We start from the raw sequence: 19,475 nt of genomic DNA on the forward strand, positions 1-19,475 counted from the left end.
AGTATAAATGCGGGAATATGGAGCAATGTTCCTGCACGCTGACTCATCCCTGAGGAGCCAGGATCATCCCTGCTCACTCCTGTCTCAGCAGAAATGGAGCAGCCTCTGTTGAAGTTCTTGTGATTCTCTGCTGTCTGATGCCCTGGACAAGGTGCAGAGCTGCTTGTTTCCACTTTTCCAGAGCTGTATGTTTCCACAGTGCTCAGACAAGCAGAAAGAATAAAAACAAAGAGGGAAAGATGGGCTGTCCTGGTGCAAACCACAACAGCATAAAAATAAATCACTTTTGGCCTGGGAGAGAAAATGAAAAAGTAGGACAGAAAACATGGAAATCCCACTCTGGCCCGCCAGCTACTGCTGGCTCTGAGCAACACCCAGGATCACTGGGGCTGGGAGTTTAGCACAACTCTAGAGTTTTAGTGGCCCTTTATGGTATTCTTGGGAAACAACAGCCCAGCCAGAGGCAACAAAAGAATGGAGCAGTCAGAAACTCTCCCTGCAGAGAGGTGCAACCCAGGGAAAGGATGACACAATTCTCAGTAGTATATGGAGAAAAATAATTTTTAAAAAAGCACAGATAGTGATCCAGGAGTCATCCAGTTTGTGACAGTTTTATCACTGACTCCAGGGGGACAGGTTCAAACCTTCTGAGGGCACATCCAAACAGAAACATCACTTGTGTTCGCTTTGGGGTCACACTGGAGGAAAAGGGGCTGACATTTATCCATCTGGCTTGGACCCTTCAGTGCTGCAAAGGAGAGCAAGAGAGCGCATTGTGTCAATTCTGTCCTCCCAGGCCTAGGAGAGAAAGAGTAAAGAGCAATTGGGAGGCTGAGTGATAAAACAACTGCTTGTACCACTGTTTAGGGACAATGAGGGGAATATTTATGCAGGGCCAGCGCATTGTAGCAGGACATCGTTCCTGAGCCACCGTTGGATCAGCAGCCTGAAAAGCAGATGTGCCAATTTCCTGTCCTTGATGATGATGGGCCCTAATTATGCCAGAGCTGTGGCAATGTCCTTTCTTGTGTATGACCCCTAATTTGGTTTCATGAAGTCATCTGTGCCAGGTTCTTCCGGCCACAAGGCTGGGGCGAGTGACAGTCACGAAGACCCATGTGCTCTGGGTGCCCAAACACCTGGCCTGTGCTTTGAACAAACAAAATTCAGCTGGGAACAAACAAAATTCAGGCAACCCACTGGGATTTGGGTCAGCTGCTTGGCTTGCTTTACGTCTTTCAGGTTATCATGCCTGCTGAAAAGGAGCTGTATGCTGGGGGTAACATTCCAAGACAGGCATAGGCAGTCAGCAGACACCAGCACTTAAAGAGAAGCTGTTCACTTGCAGGGGGATGAATTTTGGAATTGGGGGGGAAAACCACTCCCCTTCGTTTTTTCACCAGGAAGATCCCCTTGCTGGTATTGCTGCTGGTGCTTTTTTCAAATTTTCACCGTTCCTTTCCATGGGTTTTTGCCAATTTATTTGGGGTTTTTTTTTCCCTTTTTTTCCTCTTTTTCTTTCCCCCTCATAGTTTGAGGAGTTCCCCAGTTTTGAAGATTGCCAGCAGAGCATTTTTAGTTTATGTATTTAAACAGAGGATTTTATAAGTTTGGGAGAGGCTTTTTGGATGGCATTGTGGGTTTTTTTCAGCTTTTTTCTTGTGTGACATTTTGAGGAAGCTTCTTAGCATTTAGAACTTTTATTTTTACTTTTTCTTCCCTTCTCTTTCCCGGGAGCTCCTTGTGGAATTAGACATTTGTCTTTTCTTGTAGATCCCACTTTGCATGGGTGGGATCACTGCTCCTGACTGCTCCTGAGCCCAGCTGCATCCCCCAGGAACTGTTTGTTGTTCTCCATGGAATTCTGATTATATTGTACCAGCAGCTCCCATCTCTGGCATCCCCTGGGGATCACCTGGGCTTGCTGCTGCTGCTGCTGCTGCTGGGAGAGGATGGTGCTTGGGCGTTTGGCACAGAGGTGGTGTGGAGGTTTGCAGGGCAGTGAGAGGTGGAGATACTGCTCTCAGGACATCAGGGATGCGCACTAGGGGCTTGTTGGCCACATAGTAGCTGCTTCTTCCTGTGCCTGGTGGAGCAAGTGGTGTCCTGAGGAAGATGTGGTGCTCGCACAGGTGGGACTAGGGTCTGGCTTGTGGGAGCCTGCTGAAGGAAAGAGCTAGAGAAGAAGGGTTTGGGGCTGTGTAGCACCAAGAGGAGAAGGTGGAGAGATGCCAGACTTTTGGTGGAGCTTCTGCAGTGACCTGCCTGCAGATAAGAGACAGGGCACATGGAAGGACAGCTGGCTGGAGGTGGTGCTGCCATGAAAGGGTATGGAGGCTCCACAGTGGGGCTGGGTGGCAGCTTGTGCCACCTGGAAGCTAGAGAAGAGGTCTGACCCTGCTTTTTGTAGCGAGGGAAGGAGCACTGTGGAGTGCTCTAGGTACTGGGCATGCAGAGTGGGGAGGACTGGAGAGCCCTTGGAAGGGGTCAAAGAGTTCCAAGGAATGCTTGAGCAGGTCCTTGTGGCATGGCCAGTGTGGGAAGAGCAGAACTTCCAACTGTCCCTGCTGGTCCAGGAGGACACTGGGGTGGATGGATCTGGGATCACTGTGAGAGGGATTGCCCTCTGTGGGTGCAAAGCTCTTCAGGGGCAGGCTGGCTGTGTGCTTGAGGATGGGAGAGGCATGCAGCAGGGTGTAGGGGAACTTTGTCACCACACAGCTACAGCTGAGCACTGGGGCAGAACAGCCACAGTGGCGTGGTTGAGATCACAATCTCAGTCTCAGAATATTCTGAGTTGGAAGGGACCCATGAGGATCACTGAGTCCAATTCTTGAGTAAATGGCTCATATGGGGATGGAACTTACAACACTGGCATTTTAAGCACCAGGCTCTCAAGAACTGAGCTCATTTGGGGTAGGCTCACTTTGGGGTTTTTAGGCCTGACTAGATTTTTGATCTGGTCTTGGTGTTGCCCATGCTTTGAGCAGGAGGTAAAACTATCTGAGGTACTTTCCAGTCTGATTGGGTGATTTTCCTTCTTGCCTACAGCCCCTGCACTTGGCAGAGAACAACACTGTTCCACTGGCCTGTGTAATTTCGGGTTAGTGAAGATTTGTACACCAAACCCCAGCTAGACTGTCTAGAGGATGTGCTTGGGGAAATGCCACATTCAAAAGGTAAGATGGGAATTTTATTGCAGTCAGCTCCTGGTTCTGCTGCTGTCAGACCTCAGGGCAGGAAGGCGAGTGTGGGTGTGTTTGCTGGCTGACTCACTGCCCTGCCTGGTTATTCACCAGCCAAATCACACCGGTGACTTGGCGTACATCAGCCTTGCCCTGTTTTGTGAGCTGCTCCCCCAGCTGCCTGGATGACAAGTTTCTGATCATCAGTGTGACTGTGCTGGCCTTAAAACAGGAGTGAAGCAGTTGGGATGTATTTTATCTGACTGGTGTTTACATCTGTGTGACTCTGAATTACCTTTTTCTCATTTTCTCCACATGTAAAAAGTTTAACTTATATATACTCGTATGCTGTTGTCTGTCATCCAAGGTTTTATCCTTTTTTCTTACTCCTATGTTTGGGCAGGTAAGATGGGTAGAGGTAGGGCAGTGTTGACTGGATTGCAGGCTTCATTTTCTGCAGTGCTATTGGCAGAGCAACAAAGGCTGCAAGGATAGGAGGGGTCAAGTCCCTTCCCCCAGGGACAAGCTGGTGAAGCAGCTTGGCGAGGACTTTGTATGTTTTCATGGATCAGCCTAGTGAGGTGTAGAAGGCGGTGTGTTGGCATTGCTTTTGGGGAACAGTTAGAGTTGCCACACAATAATAGCCACAGGAAGAGAGCTGGGGTACTAAACTCTCATCCCCATGGGGCAGTCTTTTCATGTTCATATTGAACTCTTGTGCCTGTTAGAAGGCCTTTTAAAGGAAATGTTTTACTCAGCAAAGCTAACCATGAAGCAAAATAGCTCGTGGTACAATGTCATGGCACCATAGCTCAAGGTACCTGTAGTGAAGCATGTTGAGCAGGAAAAGCCTTCCTTCTTCAGCAGGAAACCCCTGCTGGGGATATGCAAAGATGTGGTTTAGTTCCTTGGAAAACTCATTTCATGGGTCGGAGACAGTGATGAGTCAGTGTGCGTTCACCTGGGCAGCTCATCTTGTGGCACAGACAAGCTATGGCACATAAGCACCTAAGTGGCTCTCTGCCAGTCCTATGCACTTACTTTTCCTCTACTCAGGAGCATTTACTTGTTTTGCTTGCTGCTCCAGGATTCTGTGCTCCTGCCCTCAAAGGAACCATTGGAACTAGCTGCACTTCCGAGAATGAGCCAGAGTCACTGTGGGCTTGGAAAGGTACTGGATACACAGAGAGCAAAAGAAATGGGAGATGGTGTCAGCTGCAGTGAGTGGGCAGATGTTCCAGGTAGACAGGGTCTGTTTGGAAGCAGTCTAGTGCTCTGCAATTAGAGTTCTGCCCTTAGAAATAAAGTTTACTTGGGAACTCATCAGCGAGGATCAGTGTGCCAGCAAAGTTTGTCCGCTTCAGGACTGTATTGCAATCTCAGCCTGTGTTGTCAGTACCTTCCCTGTTACCTGCCTGCCACCTGAGTGCTTGCTCAGGCTGGAAGCATGGGAAATGGCAGTCGGTTCTCCACAGTTTGGCTGTGAGAGGTGAACAATGTGCACCCTGAGTTTTCTGTGCTCAGTATATTTTGTCCCATTAGTTTTGGAGCTGCTTTGCAGATACCAGTGCAAGATTGGCCACAAGCAGGAGTTAGAGAGAGAGCACAGCTACTCTGAGCTAAAAACATGGCAACTGTTCATCAGCGCTGTCTGTCCTTATCTGCAGGAAGTAAGGAATAACCCCCATAAATCCTGTCCTATAAATCAAACCCTTCTGAGTTCAGCTCTCGTGAGCCACGTCACAGATCCAGGATGAGCAGCAGGGAAAGGTGCAACTGAGTCACCAGCAGGGAGTCAGCACCTTGCTGCCTCAGGGGAACTATTTGTACACACAAACATCAGCCTGCTCTGTCCTTGTCTTCAGACACACCGTACACACTTTCACATGGGCAGGTGACATTAGTGCGAGGTGTGACACTGGATTTGCACACTAGTAACATATTTGAGTGAGAATGCTGAGGGGAGCTGGCATTGTCTGAGGAATCAACATGGATCTGAGAGATCTGAATCCCCTAGAGGTTGCCAGGCAGTGTGGGCATGTGTTAGCAAGGCTGACACTCTGGTTCCTTGCAGCCAGGGCAGCAAACCTTGGGGGTTAATATTCACTTTTCCGGTTTCATTTATACTGGAGTCTCCCAGTATGATCACTGGGGGAAAGGAGTGCCTGGGGAGCAGGTGTGGAGCATAATGCTGCATCCTGGCAGGACAGGGAAACTGAGTCTCTACAGCATCCCGAGGGTCTGGATACATCACCGAAATGAATCCTACCCTATAGCTGGGAGCCAACATAAAAATTAAGGCAATTTTCTCTGGGGCCTTTGTTTGGGTTCTCCCCCCTGTTCTGCCTTACAGAAATAATGTGCCATCTCTGTTTCTTGTGTGATGACAGAGTTCCCATCTTCAGGTGGAGATTTTAGGGGTGTGCAATAGGAAGGTTGAACTTTCTGTGCTGCATTTCTAAAGTTCCTAGGTATCCTGGAATAAGATATATAACAAGAAACACCAAACAGAGTGCTAAAAGCCGCCCCCCCCCCAAAAAAAAAAAAAAAAAAAAAAAAAAAAAAAACACCTTAACCAAACAGGCAAAAAAATCCCTCCAAACCAGTTTTTCAGCTGTTGTGCTGAGGGAATTTTCAGCATCTTCTAGGCAGTGTTTCATGTCTTGCAGAATGAAAGTTACTGAATGTAGCTCATCAAGGCAGAATGCTGTGGTATAATTTAGAAGCTCATTAGAGATCATAATCACAGTGACAGATGTTGGTGGGAAGTAAGAACCATCACAAAGAAAAATAGAGAGCTGTTTTTTATGAGGGTACTAGATCATATGGGGGCAACATTTTCTGAGATATCTAAGGGATTTGATTATCACTCAGAGGTTTCCATCCAGGTTTCTTAGTGTATAAATTGCTTGGAAAATAAGACTGAAGTGCTCAAATATTGAAAGGCCTTTTCAAGACTTTGCTTGTAAGAACCATAAATTGAAATTGCGTCTCCTAACCCAAGTTGGAGCAGGGCATGCCCTTCTCTTGGGTGAACTATGCATACCATGGCATCTCCAAGTGACAAAAAATGTGGGACAGGAGCTGTGCTGTGGGGTGGGAGAGCTGTGCCTGGGTAAGGAGCAATGGAAGCAGCTGTATTGTGCAGGTATCTGGAGCATGGGCTGATGGCATGTGCTGCAGAGAAAAAGGGTTTTTTAAGGGCAGGCAAAAGGTGTTACTTGGCCTGTTACTTGGGTAAGCATGAAATCATCACTACATTTGGAGATGTGCACTCTTCCTTTGCGTTACCCACTTCCTCTGGGTTGCACCATCAAGATTGAGACAGATTCTGCAGGTCATGTGCACGAGGAGTGACTCGGATGTGGGTGCCAGCATGAGAGGTTCATGTGTGCACAGTTCCATGGGGACGGGAGCGGAAATCCTGGTCTGTCAGAAATCCTGGGCAGCAGGACCACAGTGGGGGTTGAGCCCTCATTGCTATCACTCCTGTGTGATTTGGAAGTGCAGAGATGGAAAGGGGCTGGTGGCCAGCCTTGAGAAGTGGAACTGCTGGGCATCGGTAGTGGAAGTAGGTTAACAGAATCATCATTGGACTCTGCTGGCATGTGGGCTCACTGGGGTGTGAAGTCACCTGAAGGAAGCATTGCCCAATAACAGAAATCCCCTAGCAGAAAATGAGCTTTTGTTGCTGCAGTGCTGTTCTTCTGAGGTGTTCCATCTGCTTTACAAAGGGTGTCTGACTAAGCCCAGTAACGCTTCTGTGAGAACAGCATCTCTAGTGACAGCTTACAGCTGTCTAGCAGATGAGAGCACCCAGGTGTCATGGCAAACAGGGAGGGAATTATAACCATCACATTTTACTGAGAGAGGGATGCTCTTGCAAGACAAAAAGGGACCACCTAGTTCGTCTGTTTGACAGCTGAATGTCTTTAAGTAGGCACTAAAAATGAGGGTGTGGAGCATGCTATAAGTTCATATAAGCAAATATAAGAGAATAAGTCCAAATAGTTGGAATCATTTTACCTTTGGAATGTGAGCTAAGCAATTTTAGACCATTACTCCAAATGATCTTTAAACTTTTGTGTTAAAAAGAAGTGAGCCCAGCAGGACTACCTAAGGGCTCAGCCTGCCACAGCCGTCCTGACTCTTGGTGGCCCTGCCAGGGCAGGAGGGGCTGCCATGTGCCACAGGGCACAGAATGCAATCAGGGCCCTGAGCTGGTGCTGTGGCACAGATGATCTCCATAAACTGTGATGACATTAATCTAACGTATGTGTTCTCTTACGAATGTGAATACCAACAAATACAAATCCCATGCAAATCAGGCACTCACGCAGTATGTGCAAGTGGCTGAACATCTGAGGACTCAAATATTATATCAGAAGTTGTTTGCAGACGTGCCTGTTCCAAAATTTGCTGTTACACCGCCCTTCTGTGTTCCCATGGGAACTCTCAGGTGAGGGAGAGATGTGCTACCTTCTCCCCTTCAGCTAAAAGACATTTGTGATGTAAAATCTGGCTTCTCTGCTGTGTTCCTCCTTCTTCCCCAAGCCTGCAGCTCCTTCAGATGCCCCGTTGCCTGGGAAGACTCCCCTTGGGGTGGAGGAAAGGTGGATGTTAAGCATTCCTCAGAAAATGAAGTGGTACCCTCTGCCAACTGGCAAAGAGCAAGTGCTGGCACTAACTGCAGGAGAGAAATTATTCACTCACTCTGCAGGAGCGTGCATTGGGAATCCCTCTTCTAGTCCTTGCCTGGCTCTTTCAGCTGTGCCTGCTGCAGCCCAGGTGCTTGAAGAGACACGGGGGTATGTGTCCCAAAGGGGCTGGGATGCTCCTTGGGATGGTGTCTCTTGGGTGAGAAATCTTTGCATCTCTCAGCTGAATGAAGAGGGAAGCAGAGGGCAGCTGAGAGCATTGCCAGAGGCTGCAGGAAGGGAAGGAGGGAGTGAATTTACTGCCCCTCAGCCAGCACCATGGGGTATTCATGTTGCAACAGGAAAATAAAAAGGTGGGAACCAGTGTGAAGAGTGCAAGAACACTGAGTGTCACACCACATAGTCCATGTTTTGGGGTTGTTTTATTTTAGTTGCTGGGGAAAGCTCAAGAGTCTCAAAGTGGTGCTGAATCTCATATAATGAAGTCCAATAGATTCAGCAGCATGCATAGAAACACCCAGGAAGAAGTGGGGGAAAATAACCCAGCAGCTCATGTACAGGCAGTCAGAGGTGATGCAATCCAGGTGGAGGGACTGGGGTGCAGGGACGTGGGCCTTGAAAACAAGTAATAGGAGAGGCAGAAGAATGTGTTGTTGTAAATACCCAATTGCTCAAGCTATTCTTTCCTCCTGGAACCATAGTTGCAATCAGGACAGGGGATTTAGGAGAGGGAGTAAGCCTGTCCAGGGGGTGATATCCCATGTGAAGACTGTTCTCCCTTAAAAGTGGCCAGCTTTTGTGGTGGCACAGGGAGACTGCCAATGGGAGCTGTGAATGGCCCTGGAGAGGGGCCTGTCTTGGCAGTGGGTGCTTGCCTGGCTCCAGAAAGGGAGTGCCTCTGGAGCACAGCCTGGAGGAGTGGTTGGGTTTTCTCTGCTGATCTAGAGCTCACGGATATGATGAACAATGTACCATGAGACCTCTTCCAGATTTCCCTTCACTATCCCCTCTGTGCTCTCTGCTGCTCAGAGGGTTCCAGGGGACTGCTGACTTCCATGCTAAGAGAAAATAACCTGGTGTCTTTTAGGCAGTGGCAAATTGTGTGGGCTGAGATCCCATTTACTCTTAGCTGAAGCCTGCAAGTATTCCATGCATAGGCCCCCCTTAATGAAATGCCCCAACCTCTGCTAGCAGGTTAAGAGTTAGGGCCAGCAACCCCTGGCATGTTGATAAATCTTTGTCCTGTGCTCATCAAGTCCCCAGCCTGCTCATTCAAGAGGGATTCATAAGAGGTAATGCAAGACTGACCTTTGCTCTGCCATAAATGTGGGTTCATGTGAACCAGCTCAATCAGCAGGCTCTTTTTTTGGCTCCCTTCACTCAGGGTAGTTTGTCTCACTTGGCAGCTGCAAGATCACTACAGCATCCGGTGTGAGGTGCTTGCCTTTCCCTGTCCCCTCCTTTGTATTCTCCTTCAGGTGGCTTTTCCCAGGCCTTCCCTTTTTGACCCTGTGAGACTGTTTTTCCCTCTCCTCATGACTTCCTGTCTTTTGAAATACCCTGTAATTTTGACTATGTTGATTTTTACTGCAGCAAGGGAAAAACATGGCTTTTTTTGATAGCCAGATTGCATGTTTGTTTTTTTTATTGTTGGCTTCTTAGAGCTTTTTGCCACTTTGCACTTTCTAATTGTCTCTTTTCCTAATCCAGGCACTTACGCTCAAAGCCAACTTTTCTTATGGCAATTTTTTATCACCTGCCGGCTAGAACAGAATAGAAAAAAAAATCCCAGATTCTGGCTGAAGGACCTACAGAAGTACAAAAACATAAAGGCTTATGTTAAGGATTTCTTCTGTGATAGAATGGAAAAGAACAGTGTTTAGAGGTGAAAGGCCTGGCTGAATGCAAAGGTCTGTCTTAAGCTTTAGAACAGAGTATGTGTGTAACTTGAGAGGAGGAAAGTGGGATCCCAGTTTATGTTGCAGGGAAAAAACCTACCAAAAAGGAATTGCTTGGGCACCGAGATGGTTTGCAGCTCGGGATAATGCACTGGGGGCTGGCAGGAGACAGGAGGTAATGAGCAGGTCTGATGTGCAAGGGAAGTCAAGCAGAGGTGGTGGTGGGCACGAAACCCTGGTGAGGGAGGTTGTGCTTGCTGAAACGGGATGCTGCAGACTGATAAAGAAAGAAGCAGCAGTCCTCAATCTCTTGGGAAAAAGACATCTGTGTGTCTTGAACAACACTGTCAGGTCTGGAGATGGCTGAATTTTTTTCAGGACCCTGTAGGGTGACAGTATTTTGCAGAGACTGTGTGCAGGGAGTCACGGGTTCATTGTTGTTTTCAACAACATTAGTTAAGCAATAGACTGGAAAACTCACAAGGGTTTTCTTGGAGGCACTTGTGTCTATGCTCTCCTCCCGAGGTTTGCCTGGTCCCCTGGTGTCACCAGGAGCTGCGGGATGCTGAGTGCTGGCTCTGGGGATGTACAGGAGCCCTGCTTCTGAGGCAGGAGCGAGCTGCAGAGCAACCTGTGAATGGGCTTGGTCACTCCTGCAATTTCAGTCTCTGTGGACACTGATAAACCGAAAGACAGAGGTGATGGTGGCAACAGATAATGTTAAAATGTTTGTTGTGAATGAAGAGGCTTAATGCTAAACAACAACATTTTGGAATCCTTCAGCACAGCAAGATCCCAGGCAGAGATGACAAGCTCTCTGCGGATGAGAGAGGCACCTGGAGTAGTGCTGTCAGAGGTGGTTAATGAAATTGGGTGTTGATTCCTGTTTACCTGCTGGTGCTGGCTCTGGAAGGAGAGCTTCTGCCTTGGCTGATGGGGTCTGAAGCCTTTAGTGATGCACAAGTGCTCCACATGAGCCTTGTGCACTGCCCCGACACCTCGGTGCTGGTGCTGCCAGCCCTTCTGGGAACAAGCCCCCAGCCACAGACCATCCCCTTTGTCTGTGGCTGCTGGCCAAGCCATGGCTCACCAGGACCGATCCCAGCCCAGGTCAGAGTTTGGTAGTCGCCATCCACCTTGGACCACGTGTCTGGAATCCTCTTTCCTTCCCAGCTATTGTTTCTGAGGGCCTGTTCACAAACGCTTTGTCCGCCTGCTTGCTTTGCAGTAGCCCGTGAACAGGGGCAACCCACCCGTGTTCCCTGGGAGGTTATTCCTGGCTGAACAAGCTTTGCTCTATGCAACTGATCTGCTTAAGTGCACATCCCTTCCTTGCTTTTATTCCACTCTTCAGGCTGCAGAGATAACATCTGTCTTTGTTCTGATGTAAGACCCTTGCATAGGTACATAATCTTCCCCATAGTGTGTGCTTTAAAATAGATAAAATGCCTTTTCTGAATTGCAATTTAGAATGATTTTGATAGAGAGGATGGCAAAATCATATACAGAAGAAAATAATCTTTTAAAATGAGAACGGAAGCAAATACAGTTTTAGTAGTATACTCGTTACAGAATGAACAGCATATTGTATGTGCTGTGTTAGAGGTATGTTATGAATAACAAAAGCACTGGAGCATTTACATATTTGTTTTCAGAAATCCTGGCAGTTGGATTTCACCATTCTGCGCCTCTTTGCCAGAATCACTAAACAGTGGTACATATGGCTTCTGAAGTACCATATGCCGTGGAAAACGTTAGCTGATGCCTATACTGATGCGACACGCTATAGTCTTTATTTAGATTTTCTTGCAGTTTTGAACAAAGAATATTAGATCATGCAAAACATTGTGCAAGCAGTATGGAGTAGTACATACAGGAAGGCATAATGCACTGTGCCCAAAGAAAAGACAGCTAAGAAAAGGGGGAGAAAGGGTGGTGTCTGGAATTAGAATGTGCACGTGCCAAGAAATGCATCAAAGGGTGGGACATGCTTTGTTGTGGCCAAGGCAGGAGATTTTCCAGTGCATGAAGCAGAGTCAAGACCAGAGTTCCATGGATGTGCAGGTTTTGAATCAAGTCCTGTTTCTAAGAGATGCTCCCTGTTACAAAAAGTAGCACTCAGGCTTAAATCTAAGTACATGCTTGAAATCTTCGGAGAGCAAAGGAAATCATGTGCATGAGTGCTTTCCTAGAGCCCTCCTTGTAGGAGCAGGGATAACTTCTCTTTCTCCTGTATCATTGTCTGAAAATGATGACGGACACAATGAGTTTTGCAAGAGGCATCTTGAAAACAAAACAAAATATAGTTCCCAACACAGTGACTGCAATGCCCTACCTGGCATTAAAAAAATAATCCAGGCTTTTGTTTTGACAAGTTTTTAAAGCACTTCCCCCCCACTTCATCTTGCCCCACGGTTACTGCCCTCTCATCACTAGTATCAGTGACAGCCCTGAACACTGAGGGGAGCCTGGTGTTGCAGATGTTGGGAGTAGCCGGAGGAGAAGGTGACACTGAAGGGAAGGAGAGCAGGGAGGTGTTTCTTGCCACCATGGCTCCCTACCAGAGCAGCACCCCACTCTCCCATTTCCCTTTTCTTCTGGCTCCTCTGTGTGCAGACCACTGCTCCGTGAACACTTAATAACACTTAATAGGCTTAACTTTAAGCACTGGAGTAGATCCAGTAGGATTACTCATGTATTTAAACGAAGGTATAGTGTTTGGAGAGGCGGGAGAAGCATCGCATCTCTGTCTCTTGATTTGGATCCTGCTCTTAAAGCCACCCAACTCTAGTGTCTGAGGATGGGAGGTTTGGGGGTTCACATAGCCTCTGCCAGAGGTGTGTTGAGGTGTATGTGGTACAACGAGCGTTAAACCACAAAAAAAGCAAATTGGGAAAATCTTTTATAATGTGCAGACATTTGTCGGTTGAGGCTGACCAACTAACCAGAACAGAGACAAACCCAGCACAGAAACAGAAGGTGGATAAGGCTCAGTCCAGAATACAGCCGGAGCAGAACGACTTCCTGGGGAGGTGAGAGCAGAAGGAAAGGGCTCACAGCTGAGCTGTGCCGCAGATGGCCAGGCAGAGGATGTCGGGGAAGCCACTGCCTGTGGGAAGAGCACGTGTGGTGTCAGAGATGGGCTTCACTGTGGAACAGTTGTGCTGACCTCGGAGGGCTCTTGGTGTACATGGGGATTTAATAGCACAGGTAATTGCAGAGGGGCCAGTCCTGGGGGAGAAGCCTGTGATTCCCTGCCTGGCTGGAAGAAGCATGAAAGGCGCTGCAAGCTGCCAGTGGTCTTTCATGATGCAAGCAAAAGTAACGGAACATTTGAGAAACTGAGGCTGTCACAGGAATTATCTCTGAGGCAAGAGCTCTGTGTGTGTGTGTGTGTCTGTGTGTGTAGGTAGCATCTCACACACTTTATGAACCACTACCTGAATGGACATAAACAGAAATAGAAGTCAGAATGGAAGCTAGGGGAAAACAGGGCTGAGGGGAGCTTTTACTGAGCATCTATTTGAGGTTGCCTCCCCAGGCTCCCTGGAAAGCACATAGTGGCTCAAATTCAAGTTTCATTCTGTGGTTGTAAATTTATTAAATTAATAAGAGGGGAAGGTTAACATCCTTATATCTATCTCAAATTGAGGTGCTTAAATTCCTTTGTAGGAACAAGTACCTTCCCAGAGCTTCTGAGCAGAGTAAAATGGAGCCTCTCTTCCCAGAGAATGATGTTTATAGCAGTGCCAAGCAGATGCTCCTGCCTTCCACCTCTGATCTGCACATCTCTCGTAGGTGAGTGCCCAGGCTGCCCTGGGTGTGCAGCTGCCCCTTTGGGCTGTGAACCAAGCTGTCAGGGCCAGCACTGAGCCCACTATGTCACAAGCAGGGCAGCTCTCCAGGCTGCAGCAGGTAGACCCCCAGAGGGGAAGGACATCTGAGCCAGGCTGCTCCCTGAGCAGGTCAGTGCAGCTCCCTCCCCTGGCCTGGATGGTTTTCCCGGCCGCCCTGGCATGAATCTCCCTGTGTTGTTCTGTGTGTCCTCCATAAGCACAAGCAGCCCATTTGCTGCATTAGCCTCATTATGTTTCCTTTCCAAAAAGCGTCCACCAGTGTCTGCCTTGTGGTTAGGAAAGGGGTTAACGCTTTCCCCTCCCAAACCTCAGCTCACCAGCACATCTCCCTTGTGCTGCAATTATTGAATGACACTTCACAACTTCATCTCCTCTCCTGCTACATCTGCTTGCTGCTCCCATGTGCAACCTCGCTCACATCCCAAACATCTAAATGCATTGTTTCCTCTCTTCCTCCTGCCAGCATGGAAAGGAGCCATCCCTGAAGCAGAATTGCCTTCGAGCTGGCAGCAGACAAGTGATTGGCATTGGGCAACGCTGCTGAGACTCTGGCAGGCCGTTTAGCAGAGAACCTTGGCTAATGAATATCATCCACACCTAGCAGATGTGCCACTGCCTGCCATGCCAGATTTTTGACATAATACAGGGCTGCTGGACACGACAGTGCTCGGGAAAAGCCAGGGAGTGACCCGTGCCTTCAACGTGGCATTTGGTCCCGCTCGTGCTCTGGGAGAGAAACGAAAGCTGCTGGGGGGAGGGAAGCATATCCACGTCTCCCGGTCCTCGACCCTGGTTTTATCCTTTTGTAAATCGTATTTGTGTTGCTTTCACTCATGTGCCAGGGAATCTTAAAAGGAAAATCCAATACCTTTTTTTTTTTTTTTTCGGTCCCCTGTGCTTCCAGCCCCGGCTCCTGCTGGGCCCTCCAGCCTCCCGCCGGCTCCCAAGATGGGGAAACCAAGCAGGGGGCTCAGTGCACCCCCGGGAGCTGGGATGGCTGCGGGCAGGTTCCTGGCACCTGCATCTAGCCGCCGACAGCATCCTGGGCTTCGACTTTCCTCTCCTGCCCTCCATCGGAGGGATGCAGCATTCGCCGGGCACAGCGGGGGGCCCAGGGGGAAACTGGCCCCCCGGTCGCACCGAACCCCTCCGGGTTTCCGGGACTCCCCCTCAACCCACCCGGCGCGGGAGTAGGGACGGGGCCGCCTCCTAATCCCGGCGTAATCCTGGAGAGCGGCAGCAGAGCCGCTAATCCCGGCCTGCCGCCGCTAATCCCGGCCCGTGTCCGTGGGTCCCTGCCCGTGTCCCTGCGAGCTGGGGCTGATGTCCCCCACCCAGAGCGTGCAGTAGGGTCCCGGGTCGAACCCCCGGCTCTCAGGGGACGTAAATGGGTTAATGACTTAACTCAGTCTCACCTGCTGTTTGCCCGACGGGCGGCGGTGCAGGAAGGGGCGGGGGCCGCTCTCGGGTGGCCGCTGTCCGCCCGGTGCTCCCGCAGCCCCCTCAGGCTTCTGCACCCCCTCTCCAGTCCGCCACCCTCCCGCCTCCTCGCGTCTTTTTTGAGGCGACACCGTTGCCGGCTTTTTCAGCGCGGCCGGCGGTGCGGCGAAGAGGAGTTCCCTCAAACCCCCTCCAGGGGAGCAGCCTGAAAGGCCGGGGCGGCTGAGGGACGTGTTCTACACCACCGGGAGCTCCGGGGGGGCCTTTGGGGGTTGTTCCCTCCCAGCCGGCTGGAAGCTAAGGTCAGTGCGGGGTGGCCGGGCCAAGATGCAGCCGAGGAGAGCGTAATAGGGGGTCGGAAGCAGGAATGTCGTACCCCAGTCAGCAAAGCTCCGGGCTCGCTGGCTGCGAGAGCTCAGGCGCCGATGCACCGCGTAATGCAAGTCGCATTGCCGCTCTCTCCGTTTTTTTGCTCGGCCTCTTTATCTTTCAATTGCAAAGCAATTAAAGGTCTGTATGAATCTGCGAGCATCCCTCTCCGCGGGGCCCTCTGATGCCTGCTGTATTGCCCTTTAGATGCCTCTTCCTTTTTTTGTTTTACAATTGTTGTATCAATATAATGCTTCCTTTCTTCCTCTGTCTCTATAGATACAGATATACAAGGCAAACCAAAGGTTTCGGCTGCTATTCAGTGCCTCTTCATTTGTCCCAGAGCCGTAACAGTGGTGCCCTTTCTCTTCTGGCTGTTTTTCCCTGCTTCTGGAGCAGCAGTTATGGGAGAAGCAGATGGCCACTGATTGGGTGAGCTTTGTGGCTTTAATACTGAATACTTTATGGAAAAGGACTTTATCATGCTTGGTTGGTCAGAGGAACAACGGGATGAGATTTATGACTAGAGAAAATAAATCTTTTTAAGTTTCAAGATCCTTCACAGACCCCACGTCAAGTTGCTGCAGCAGAGCTGGATCTGAAATCCTCCGCATCTTTATTTTTTTCCCTCCCCCCTGCCCCGTCTGTCTGTCCTTTCACTGCTCTCCCCACCCCCTCTGCACCAGGGTTTAGCAAACCTTTGCTAACTTTAGGGACTGTCAGTCGCTGGAGAAGCCAAGGCCTTCAGAGCCCCCAGGCAGCACCAGGGAAGGAGAGGCCATTCCTGCATGAGGATTATCCACCTAATAGGAATATGCTGGGCAGTCAGCTCCTGCCAAAGCTTGGCCATGCGTAACTCACTGGCCACCCAGACTCCAGTGAGGAGTTGTGAGTGATGTCCTCATGGACCTGACAGCAGAGAGGCCATGTGGCCACCAAAGAGACACTTGGCCCATTGCTCTGAGCTCAGGTCTCCCAAGGAGATGGAGCCCAGCACTGTCTGACCCTGTGCACCCCACACTGGGCAGTGCTGGGTCAAGGGCTGTGGGACTGTCCCTCTGGGGCCTGTTCTCTGCGCTGTCCTCCAGCTGCAGCGTGGCTTCTGCTTGGCCTTACACTGAAGCGTGGCTGGGCCACGCGGTGGGGTGGGCTCTGCCCCAGCGTGGGACACTGATGGTGGCACACAGGGTCAGAAAGGCCCGAGGGCGTACAGGAGGCAGAGGTGTATTTCAGTCCTACAGGGATTCCCCTTCTTCCATTTCTGTCCCTTTTCTGTACTTTGCAGCCAATCATGTCTTCTGTCAGGCTGTTAAATGTTTGAAGGAAGGTGAAGCTAGGTGAAAGCTTTCCAGGTTTTAAACCTTGATGCTGCTGTCAGGCCAAGTAAGGAGGAGAAGCAGAAAGCCTGAGAAAAATAATTTTAAGATAGAAAGTCAGCAGTGATAGTGGGCTATGTATGAACCATTTAACTAGCCACCTGTACTATCTTTGATGGTCTAGGTTTTGGTCAATAATAAAAAAACTGTGACCTTTTAGTGAATATGCAAATTAATATTTCTAAGCAGACTCTGCATTTGCTCAGAAGACAGTAGAGGGGAAGTTCAGGCACCATCAGGGATGAGGAAAGAGCCGAGGTGCCTATGGTGTGGCTGAACCATGAGAAAGCAGGTAGGGAAGGTATGTCAGGTTCCTGGGGGGCAGGAGCGTTTGCTCCTTGGGGTGAAGCACAGCTAAAGCTGGTATCTGGCTCTTTTTAGGGATTTGTGGTTTTGTGGCATGGTGGTAACCTGGCCTGGGAGTCCAGCCCTGCTGAGATGGGGCTGAAGGGTCAGAGGTAATAGGAAGGGATAAGCACCTCAGAGAGGTGTTTGGGAGCTGGGCTGGGAGCAAGACAGAACATTGCTGGTGTGCCTCAGCCCTGACAAGGACCTGGAGGTAGGCAAACATTCATCTGGTTGTGGGTCTGAGGACTTCTGGCAGGTTCCCCATGCTGGTCAGCAGAATTAGCAGTGGGAGAAGCACCACTCCTCTGTGTCTGTGGCGTGATGGGATGTCTCTGGCACCCCAGCAGAGGGCTTCCCCAGGAAAGGCACCATCCACAAGCCTGGTGACAAGCAGAAAGGGTGGTTCCAGTCATTCAGCTGAGGCCCCAATTTATTTCCACTACAGAGGCCTGCCTGCCTCCTGTCTCCCTCTGCATTTCTCCAGGCACCAAGAAAGCTTGTGGCTCCACATTTTGTTTTGAGTGGCTTTCCATTCCCCCTGGTGTGCACCTCCCAGAGACCACAGCTGGCCCTGTCTGTGGCAGCAGCAGCCAGAGAGGGTAGCAAGGTAGTTTTGATCATCCCTTCATGGCCCCTCCTCACAGTGCCCTGGCCCCACAGGAGCGAGTGTGGCTGGGCTCGTGTGCTTCTGGGAACTCGTGTGTCCTCTCAGTGGTTTTATTTTATGAGTGACTTTATTGCAGTCACCTGGGAGCTGACTCTCAGTGGTGTATGCGTCTCCTCATAGGAGTAACCATGCACCCGTAGGCCTGGCGCATGACACCACTCAAGCAGTGTTTCCCAAAGGATACAGGAGTGTTTCTGAGCACAGGTTGAGCAGATTTTCCTGGTCCCTCTCCTCACCCCTTCCCGTGTGAAGGTCAGGGAGGAAAGAGAAGACTGACACCCCCGAAAGCAGGTGCTCTGTCCCTTGCAGCCATCCGCACAGTAACTCATCACGGGCAGAAGAGGATTATCAAGGTGGTTAGTGATAACGGTGTCCAAGCATTCAGGCATCCCCACTCTGCCAGCCCTTTGGCCTCTGCAGCCGTCTGAATCCCCACCAGGTCCCGGCCAGGGAGCAGCGGACCCCTCGGGCCTTGATGCCTGTCAGGGCTGGCTTCTGTGGGAATTTGGGTCGCCAGCCCAACCCCTTCTGAACTCACATCCCAGACTTGTCTGCTGCTCCTGGGGCTTCCCCTTGCCGGGAGTTGTTGTCTGTGCCGCGCTGGTGCCGTCGAGAGGGGCTCGGCAGAGCAGGGGCTGTGCTTTTAGAGGGCGGGGAGTGGCGGCGGTTTGCCGGCTGGGGGGGTCTCTATGAAAAAGGCCGTAACTCCTCAGCCCGCGTTGCCCCTTGCTCTCCGCAAGAGATCTTCTGGAAAACTAAACAAATAGAAAACACATGGATGTACCGAGATAGGGGCGTGCGGCAGCCGGGAGGCGGCGGGCAGCGATCGCACGGCCGCGTAGGGTGACACTGCGCTCCCTGGCAGGCGGCGGGGGCCGGATCAGGCCCGGCGCACCTGTCCCATGTCCCCCAAAATTCCCAGTGAGGCCGGGAGAGCGGCCGGGAGAGCGCCGCCGGCACCGGGCTCTGCGGAGCGCGGGGCTTTGAGGGCCATGCGATGGGCACCACCCGCCCCCCCCCCCCGCCCCCAGCAGAAACTGCAAAAGAAAGAGCCCGCGTCAGTCCCGGTACTGTTCTGTGGGTCGAAGGACGCCGTTCCCCGGGATCTACTTTTAGAGTGGCATCAGAGGCTGGATAAAAGCTCAGAAATTCCGCCGCGTTCCTTTCCAGTCCCAGGGAATTTCGGTAGCTTAGATGATGCCGAAGCGATTTCGAGATCGTATATGTGCCGTGGTGTCCCTTAAAATTTTCGCGAATGAAATTAGCGCGTAGGTTTTCTTTCCCCCCACTAATGATAGTCATTCGGACAATTTATATCTTACAACGAGAGCTGCAGCATTGGGGGGGGGGGGAGGGGGGGGAGGGGAAGGGAAAAGAGACAGGAATAGGAAAAAAAATCCGCCACATCTGAAGCAGGAATCGACATCCAAATTTTTAGACTCACATATTTTTAATGTTATGAGAATCTCCGTTGTAGGAGACACTGCGCTTTGTCGAATTAATAAGATAAATGTTGAAAGCATATTATATGCAGTCTTTAATCCTAATGCAAGGAAAATCGTAATTGTGTGGGGGATAAGTGAAGTTGAAAGCCAAACATCAGCCCACTCTCTGCAAACCCCGCTCCATTCGCCCCTGGGAAACGCTTTGTCTCTCTCTTTTTTTTTTTTTTTTTTT

This window comes from Zosterops lateralis, assembly GCF_965231275.1.
Source record: "Zosterops lateralis genome assembly, chromosome: 5".
Classification (NCBI taxonomy): domain Eukaryota; kingdom Metazoa; phylum Chordata; class Aves; order Passeriformes; family Zosteropidae; genus Zosterops; species Zosterops lateralis.